Consider the following 10,290-nt stretch of genomic DNA (forward strand, 5'->3'; position numbering starts at 1 on the left):
TGTAAAGCCTCACAAACTTGTCTTCTATGGTTTGCATTTCTCTCAACCTTCTGGTCTTTTAAATTCCTACCAAAGTAGCCCATTAAATTCTGCTTACAGGATTCTAGGTCTTTTCTAGCCCAAAGTTCCAAAATATTCCACATTCCTTCCCCAAACAAGTTCCAAAGGCCTACAGACCACAAAAGCAGGCTTATCACAGCAACAGCCCCATTCTCAGTACAAATTTTCTGCATAAGTTGACTCTTTTCTTATTGTGGTGATCAAGTACCTGAAAATAAGCAACTTAAAGGAAAGAGGGTTTGTTCTGGATTTCAGTTTGAGTGGATATAGTCCACCATGTGGGGAAAGTATAGTAGCTGTAGCAAAAGGCAGCTGGTCACATTCAATCTGCAATCAAGAATCATAGAGAGCTAGAGAGGTGGCTCAAGGGTTAAAACCTGCAAAGCCTAACAATACCAGTTTGATTCTCCAGTACCCACTTAAAAAGCCAGATGCTCAAAGTGGCACAGGCATATGGTGTTGGCTTGCAGTGACTGAAGGCCCTGGTCTACCCATTTTCTCTGTCTGCCCCTCTTATCTCTTTCTCTCTCTTTGCAAATTAATAAAGAAAAATAAAATAAAAGAAGCAGAGAAAAATGACTGCTGGTATTCAACTGAATTTCTCCTTTTTATTCAGGTTGGGAGCCCAGCCCAGGTGACAGTTATGATGTATCTTCCCACCTCAATTTACTTAACCTAGAAGATCCCCTACATACATGCCCAGATATTTTTCAGCTAGGTGATTCTAGACCCTATAATGTTTACAATATTTTAATGACAGGCAGAAAGAGGAAACATTCACTAGGCATTAAAATTTTTAACCACAGTGTAGCCTTTGCCCCTGGCATACCTGCCATAGACATCTAGATCCTATTGTATTTGGTCACATGCTCAGGACAGCTGGCCTGTCTTCTGGGGCTTTCATCATTTTTCTAGATTGGCCACTCTATTGCAGATTTTGGCTTTAAGAAGAACACATGCCAAAGTGCTGAAGTATAGAGGCCAGGGATCCTGGGGTTGAGCATTGGTCCAGGAGAAGGAAAAACCAACTTACTCTCATTTTGACCATATAATACAACCATGGTTGTCTGTGAAATGAAGATCAGAAGATAGAACAGGTACAGTTCCTTATGGCCAGCCCATACCCTCCACATCTGCATGTAGTGACCCTACTCACTGCCCTATCACCCTTCCGTTCTGACTCCTTCTTGTTTTTATTCTTGAGAAGTCCCCTTGCAAAATCATATTTGTCTTTTATCTCTTTCCTCCAAGATGGCTTTTCTTTCTTTTCTCATTGAAACACTTAAAAAAATTCTCTACTCCCCTGCCAATCCCATTATCCCCACACACTATGTCATCTCTTCTTACCTTTCCTTTGTCAGACCTTTTATTCTTCAAGTTTCTCATTTCTGTGTTCTATGCCCCCTCCAAGCTATGTTCACCTTTCTCTTCCTAACCCACTCCCCAGACCTCACCCCTGTCATATTGAAAACAGCCCCCAAGTTGTAAATACCAGAAACCCTAGGCTCCATCAAGGAGTACTCAAGAAATCTCAAACTGCTCTCTGGTGATAAACAACATAGCAAAGAAGGAGAAAGAGAGAGGCTCACATTCCGTTTTTCACAGCCCCAGCTCATCACAAGCACTACCCTTGTGAAGCTTGCCTGGTTTCCTGATGATTAGCTCTTAAAAGAAGAGGAAATAGTTCAGCACATTTGGGCTACCGAACTGATGCTGGCTTGGGCAAAAGGTGGGCAGACATTTAATGTGCTCCAGTCCAGTCTCTTGTAAGGCTGTGAATGTTGAAGTAGGACACTTTGTGGAGATGCCTGTTTGCTGTGGGTGTTACTCCTGCTGGCATGGCCTCTGGCAGGCAGATTTATTTGATATTTATTTGGAAGCATCACAATTGCCATCTATTCATACTTGGTAACCAGACATCTGTCCCATGGGAAGCGTGGCCAGATTTGCCTCATCAGATTTGAGTAGTGATGGGAAAATCTCTAAGAAGAGATGTGAGAATAAAAACTGTTTTATTTTAGGGCTGGAGAGATGGCTTAGCGGTTAAGTGCTTGCCTGTGAAGCCTAAGGACCCCGGTTCGAGGCTCGGTTCCCCAGGTCCCATGTTAGCCAGATGCACAAGGGGGCACACGCGTCTGGAGTTCGTTTGCAGAGGCTTGAAGCCCTGGCGCGCCCATTCTCTCTCTCTCCCTCTATCTGTCTCTCTCTCTGTGTCTGTCGCTCTCAAATAAATAAATAAATAATTTAAAAAAAAAAACTGTTTTATTTTAGTAACTGAAAAATTTCAGATGTTCTAGGACTCTGAAAAGATTCTATCAAGTATGGAAAAGTATGGTTCTTGCCTGTTCAGAGGCATACCAGACTGGCTTCACTCTGGATGCTCTTCCTAGGCATTTTGTCTGTCCTCAGAGAAGATCAGTGTCCTCCTGTTCTTCCTTGCCATCCTGTGTCTCCTGCATGTGCTCCCTAGGGTATGCTATGTTGTTTCGTCTTAGAAGTCCAAAGGTAACAGCATCTGATCTCCACAGCACACAAATCCATTTCTGTTAAAAAAACTGTGGGTTGTGATCCATGAGCTCACTTACCCCCATAAAATGTATCCAAGTTCCAGATGATCCATAACGTGAAGATGGCTGTGACCTCACAACCTCAAGACAAGGTTCTAGGAATGATTATTTCCATCATAGGAGATGGTGTTGACAAGAAACATAGAGGAGGTAGGTGACCTACCTGAACCTATTGCCATTGGATAAGTGTGGTGCTTTGCACAGGGCATTGGGATACTATGTCATGAACATGACATGAGCTATTAGCCAAGGTTGTTTTTCTTATTAATTCAGGCAGGGCTCTTCAGGTCATATAAATATTACAGTAAAAGGAGCAGCCCATGCCTCAAAGTCATGGTCAATTTTTTCATGCCTCTTTTGTTACTGTTTCAAAACTCATAATATTCCCACTGTGAGATCCTTTCTCCTGATGAACTGCCTTTAAAAGAAGAGGAAAAAAAGTCAATTCATTTGGACCACTGAGCTAGCACTGCCCTGATCAGAACCTGAGGAGTAGCTGTGAAGACATTTGGATGCATCTATGTCCAAGTCTGTGTGACTCATCAGAAGTTCCCTCACAAGGGAAGTTGACTACTAATATATGGTAACAGTGACCATGGACCTGTTTCTCTTTCCACATTTTCAGAAACAGTTAGCTCTCACTTTTGTCTATGACAGCACTTGTTCTCCAGATGTTTGTTCTCTGAAAGCAATGTCTTGGAAAGCTTGGGGTGATAATTGTAAAAGTTCAGTTTTCTTCTGAAATCCAGATGCCCAAGCATGAATAAAGCCACTTATATTCTCCATGTCAGGTCTAGCTGATACTTGCAGGTAACTCCTGTGTAGGCTATGTGAATCGGAGTGGTCACCTAGAGAATTTCCCAAAGACCTGGCCAGCAACACCATCATAGTTGTTGTATGTCATGGTTTGCTATATAGCAGCATTTAACTGTAACAACTGTTAACTTTATCATCGGGCTTGAGAAATGTACTTCCATCTATTTACATCTGCTTTTGCTTGCCCCAAATCCTATTCTCACAATGTGGTGGAGAAGAGGAAACCAGGGAATACATTATCTGAGGAGTCAAAGAAAATATACAGTGCAGCATCAGCTAGACCCTTATCTAGAGCTCTATGTGTTGAACACCAGGTCCTTTGGCCTGTATTTAGATAAAGATACTACCAATATACTACCAATAGCTGCATGAAGAAACACCTTGTCTACTTCTATTCTTTTTACTAGGCCAAGGAAGAAAAGTAAATTCTTGTCTACATCTTAACCGATATGTGTTTTCTGCATTCCAGGTTCTCAGCAATTCTTTGGAAAGCTGATGACTGTACAACACATCAAAATTATGTCCCCTGTGGCCTGCCTGGGAATCCACCTATTTATAGAACCTCATAGACATTAAACCATCTATAAATGTTTGCATCTGGGCTAGACACATGGCCAGACCCAGGAATGGACTAGTTTCCAAGGGTTTAGTTCTCTTTTAACTGAGGTGAAGAGATGCTTCCAGAGTAAAGGTTTACAAACTCCTTCAGGTGGGTAGATTTCAGCCTTCCAAAGTGAGCTGTCCTTCAAGACAAAGACAGCAGGAAAAGTAACAGGGCTTCTACAGAGCTATCAATGACTCAACATTGGAATGCCCCTGCCTGAAAGGGTCACACTTCTGCCTTAAGACTAGACAAAAAGCATCCTTTGTTCCCAGTATCTTCCACACCATGTTCATTCATTCATTAACTCACTTTTCTCTCATCTGGACACAGGCACTCTTCCAGGCACTGGCATTTGGCACACACTCACTAATATAACATGTCCCAGGTTTGCTTCCTGCCTATTCAAAATTGGTCAGATCACTGAGTCACTTTCAGTTTCCTTGAGTTTTGGAAAGGACTCAGCAACATTTTCTTCCTACCATTGATTCATGTGAGTGATAAATAACACATAAAAAGTGCATGTCATGCCCGGCAAATGCCCAGTAAATGACAATAGAGCTCTCCTGAAGCAATACTGGCTCCTGATAACAGACATGGGGAAGTGCTCTGAGATCAGAATGTTATGTAGCTAGATAGGCATTAGCCAGCTTGGAGGCCACTGAGGATGGACCACTCCCTCACAATCAGCTTTGGATCCCCCATCACTGTCCCTGGTAAAGGAAAGAAGGTGGAACAATAAGAGCTTTGTTTTGAGAAAAAAACTACTTCATCCTGGTCAAAAGAATAGAATTTGAGTTTTAACTTTGGCTCTGGGGAAAATTTGATACTCTGATATACTCAAAAGTGGTGACTTGAATCACATACCCCCCCATCATAATCTCACGTCTTTTGAATGCTTAGTCCCAAGCTAATGGAAATTTGGGAGGTGGAGCCTTCCTGGAATGGACTTGTTGTTGAGGACAGGCTTTAGAGTATTATAGCCACCCCTCGCCCTTGCCAGAGCTTAGCTCACTATTCTGCTACTGTTTTCCACCTTCTGGGAAAGTCCAAATGATGTTCAATCTCTCTCATGCCATACTTTTCCATGCTATGATGAAGCTTTTCCTTGAGACTGTAAGCCAAAATAAAAATCTTTCTTCCCTCAGCTGATTTTACGTGGATGCTTTGTCTCAGTAACACGAAGGTAACTACAACAGTAAAATATTAGCTCATGGTCCCATCCTGAAAGGGTTAACTCAACCAAACATATATGTACCTTAAATGGGGACTCTAAATTTCATCAACAAAACATGACTGAAGAATTCATGAGCCCTAGGGGTATAATATCTCCTGCTGTCTGGCTAAATGCATATATTATGTTCACCAAACTGCCCAGTAAGCACTTCTCTTAAATTTCATACCAATATATTAATGCTACTCTCACTTTTGGTTACAGAAACTTCTCTTTTCACGTGGAAATGACCTCTGCAATGTTTCAAAAGGTTCTACAGGCTCAACAAAATATTGGCAAACAGAACACAAGAGTATATCAAAAAGATCATTCACCCTGACCAAGTAGGCTTTATCCCAGAGATGCATGAATGGTTCAACATATGCAAATCTATAAATGTAATACATTACATAAAGGGGTTGAAGGACAAAAATCACATGATTATCTCACTAGACGCAGAGAAAGCACTTGACAAAATCCAACATCCCTTCATGATAAAAGTCCTACAGAGACTGGGAATAGAAGGAACATATCTCAATATAATAAAGGCTATTTATGACAAGCCTACAGCCAACATATTACTAAATGGGGAAAACTGGAAGCTTTTCCACTAAAATCAGGAACAAGACAAGGGTGTCCACTGTCCCCACTTCTATTTAATATAGTTTTGGAAGTCTTAGCCATAGCAATAAGGCAAGAGACACACATAAAAGGGATACAAATTGGAAAGGAAGAAATCAAGTTATCATTATTTGCAGATGACATGATTCTATACATAAAGGACCCTAAAGACTCTACTAGCAAACTGATAGAGCTGATCAAAACCTACAGCAATGTAGCAGGATACAAAATAAATACACAGAAATCAGTAGCCTTCATATATGCTATAAGAAAACACACATAGAGGATGAAATCAGAGAATCACTCCCATTCACAATTGCATCAAAAAAAAAAATAAATAAATAAAGTATCTTGGAATAAACCTAACCAAGGAAGTAAAGAATCTCCACAATGAGAACTCTAAAACACTCAAGCGAGAAATTGCAGAAGACACTAGAAAGTGGAGAAACATCACTTGTTCCTGGATTGGAAGAATCAATATTGTGAAAATGGCAATCTTACCTAAAGCAATCTACACATTTAATGCAATCCCTATCAAAATTCCAAAGGCTTTCTTCATGGAAATACAAAAAACAATCCAAAAGTTTATATGGAATCACAAAAAACCACGAATATCTAAAATAATACTCAGCAACAAAAATAAGGCTGGTGGTATCACCATCCCTGATTTTAACCTATACTACAGAGCCATAGTAACAAAAAGAGCATGGTACTGGCACAAAAACAGACATGTAGATCAGTGGAACAGAATAGAGGACCCAGATATAAGCCCAAGTAGCTATAGCCACCTGATATTCGATAAAAATGCCAAAAATACTCATTGGAGAAGAGACAGCCTCTTCAGCAAATGGTGTTTTGAAAACTGGATATATATCTGCAAAAGGATGAAAATAGATTCTTCTCTCTCGCCACGTACAAGAATTAAGTCCAAATGGATTAAAGACCTTAACATCAGACCTGAAACTCTGAAACTGCTGGAGGAAAAAGTAGGGGAAACCCTTCAACATGTTGGTCTTGGCAAAGACTTTGTGAATGCAACCCCAATTGCTCAGGCAATAAAACCATAGATTAATCACTGGGACCTCATGAAATTACAAAGATTTTGCACTGCAAAGGACACAGTGAAAAAAGCAAAGAGGCAACCTACAGAATGGGAAAAAATCTTCACCAGCTATCTATCTGATAGAGGATTAATATCTAGGATATACAAAGAACTCAAAAAGTTAAATAATAAGGAATCAAACACGCCAATCAAAAAATGGGCTATGGAGCTAAATAGAGCATTCTCAAAGGAAGAAATATGAATGGCATATAAGCATCTAAAAAAAATGTTCTATGTCACTAGTCATCAGGGAAATGCAGATTAAACCTACATTGAGATTCCATCTCACTCCTGTCAGATTGGCCACCATCATGAAAACAAATGATCATAAATGTTGGTGGGGATGTGGAACAAGAGGAACCCTTCTACACTGCTGGTGGGAATGCAATCTGGTCCAGCCATTGTAGAAATCAGTATGGAGGTTCCTAAAACAGCTAAAGATTGATCTACCATATGACCCAGCTATAGCACTCCTAGGCATATATCTGAAGGACTCATCTCATTTCGTTAGAAGTACATGCTCAACCATGTTTATTGCTGCTCAATTTATAATAGCTGGGAAATGGAACCAGCCTAGATGTCCCTCAACTGATGAGTGAATAATGAAGATGTGGCAAATTTATACAATGGAGTTCTACTCAGCGGTAAACAAAAATGAAGTTATGAAATTTGCAGGAAAATGGATGGACCTGGAAAGGATTATACTAAGTGAGGTAACCCAGGCCCAGAAAGCCAAGTGCCACATGTTCTCTCTCATATGTGGATCCTAGCTACAGATGATTGGGCTTCTGCATGAGAAGGAAAATACTTAGTAGCAGAGGCCAGTAAGTTAAAAAAGAGACATAAAGGGAAGAGAAAGGAAGGGGGGGATACTTAATAGGTTGATATTGCATATATGTAAGTACAATGATTGAGATGGGGAGGTAATGTGATGTAGAATGGAATTTCAACGGGGTAAGTGTCAGGGGGGAGGGAGGGAATTACCATGGGATATTTTTTTTATAGTCATGGAAAATGTTAATAAAAATTTAAAAAAAAATTTTTTTAAAGGCTCTACAGTGCTCAGAAGAAATGACAGGGGAATTTTCAACACTGAAACATCTCTTTCACACCTGGCAAGGCTCAGAGTCTGTTGAGGAAGAGGTAGTGGGAAGAATGTTAGAGACAAAGGAAGGATAGAGCTCCTTGCAATGCACTCTTCCAGACACAAAATTCCTGGATACCCAGGACCTTGCAGTGCCTGGCACTACCTACACAAGCCCCTCATAATAAGAAAAGATGGTGACATGAAAATAAAAGGAAGACTGATTGAAAGAGGGGCAGTATATGATGGAGAGTGGATTGCAAAGTGGAAAGTGCAGAGGCGATTGTCATGGTTTATTGTCTATAATTATGGATGTTGTCAATTAAAATTCTTAATTTTGGCTTTAAAAAAAGGAGTTAACAAGCGACAGACCCTCAGCTAAAGACATGCTAGGGTGGTGAGAGAAATAGTTATGCCTTAATAAGATAATGTACTTAACCCCCAGAAGCCCCTCCCTCAAGCAACTTGTTTGTAGATTTTTACTTTTAAGCCTGACTACTTTTTTTTTTGAATTTTGACTCAAAAAGCGTAATTTTTAATTTTCTTCCTTTTATCTCTTTTTTGGATCCTGGCCAAAATCCTAGGAATGCTTGTCCAGATTCTCTAAGAAGAGCCTCCTCTACCTCACCTCCCCCCTCCCACACAGCTGATTACCGACCTCTATTGATAAACCTGACTGTTTTCTGGACCCTAACTCAAAAAACGTGACTTTCTCTGTTCATATTATCCACCTCCCTCCTCCCAGCAACTGCAGAGATTAGTTTCCCTACTCTCTTGTTTTTCTTTCAACAGCTAATAAAATTTCTCTCAAGCTTCATTCTGGCTCCATTTCTAAATTCTTTTATTAACTAATCTAAGAACCCATAAAAAGAACACTACCCAGTTCCACATTCACAAGGGAGCTGTCTTCAAAACTTTAATCTGGTAACAAAATTTTAACACAAGATAACAAGTGACAAAAGATGGACTTGGAGAGTAAGTTCACTTACGATTTGGGATACTATTTTTCATATTTTTCTTCTACAAATGGAATTTTTGTCAAGGATGCTATAGAGTATCTGTGGAAATCATCTTTTCTGCTGAGTTCTGTCACTGCTACTGCACTGGGGCCTCAGAATGTGTGAAAGATTACCATGTATGAAGCCAGAGTTCTCAGAACATAACATGTTTGTAAATATGGCATGTTTTCCTTCTTATATCTTTTTATTTTTGGTCCTGGAGTTTTTAAACAAAGTTTATAGGAAATGGAGAGACTAATTCTGCTAAGGGTTTGCCTTTGTTGAGGCTTGGATAAATGTACCCCATGGTAAAAGGACAAGATTACAAATACACCCTAGGGCTGCTGGGTAAGATGGCAGCATAGTGGTGAATTAAACAAATAAACAAAGCAAAATACACTCTACTACTGAAAAGTAAAGGTATATAAGAAATTATCAACCACAGCAGAGAAGTAGGCGAGAACCACAGCTTCTAGAGATCACAGAAGCAGGCAGAAGCAGCTCCAGAAGCTGATCCAGCAGCAGTGCTGGTCTCTACTGCTGCCTGCTCTGCCTGAGCAGCAGGAAAAACTAGGTGAAGAGATTTTCCACTCGTACCAGCCTCCTTGAAAACTCAAGAAACCTGAAGGTGAAGACAGCAAGGACAAACTGAGCAGCTTGTGAGGAAGAGGATTATGGGGACCAGCAGGACAACTTCAGACACATTACATGGCCTCCCCTCCCCACATCACCAGCACAAGTGCCAGCATCCACAATAGACTTGGGAAAGGGAACTCACCTACATAGCACCCAGCACAGGCTATCAGAACAGCAACACAGCAACCCAGCCAGCCTACCTGAGCTCACAGGGCAGCAAAGAGGGAACCAAGAAGGCATACAGCATAGCTGAGACCAAAGGCATCGAAACAGGTACCAGGTTCTACTTATACAAGGTCAGTACATAACACAAAACCTGGTGTATAGATCTACATAAAAAATGCTAGTCACATCTTCCATTCCAGGGTAGATTATGTGTTAAATCTGATGGATGGTTGAATTTGCCATTCTTAAATTGTTGCTTCCTGACTTTTAATGCCTTTGTCTGTTCTTCTGTCATTCATGGAGGCAGGGTTTCACTGGCCACAAGTGACCAGAAACATCAGTCTCCAATTTGACAGGTGTGGGGCAACATGTATCCTTAGGGACTTTGACTTTGTTAGAGGTTCTGTTTGTTTTAGTACACTCTTGC

Source organism: Jaculus jaculus, chromosome 3 (genome assembly GCF_020740685.1).
Source record: "Jaculus jaculus isolate mJacJac1 chromosome 3, mJacJac1.mat.Y.cur, whole genome shotgun sequence".
NCBI classification, from domain to species: Eukaryota; Metazoa; Chordata; class Mammalia; order Rodentia; family Dipodidae; genus Jaculus; species Jaculus jaculus.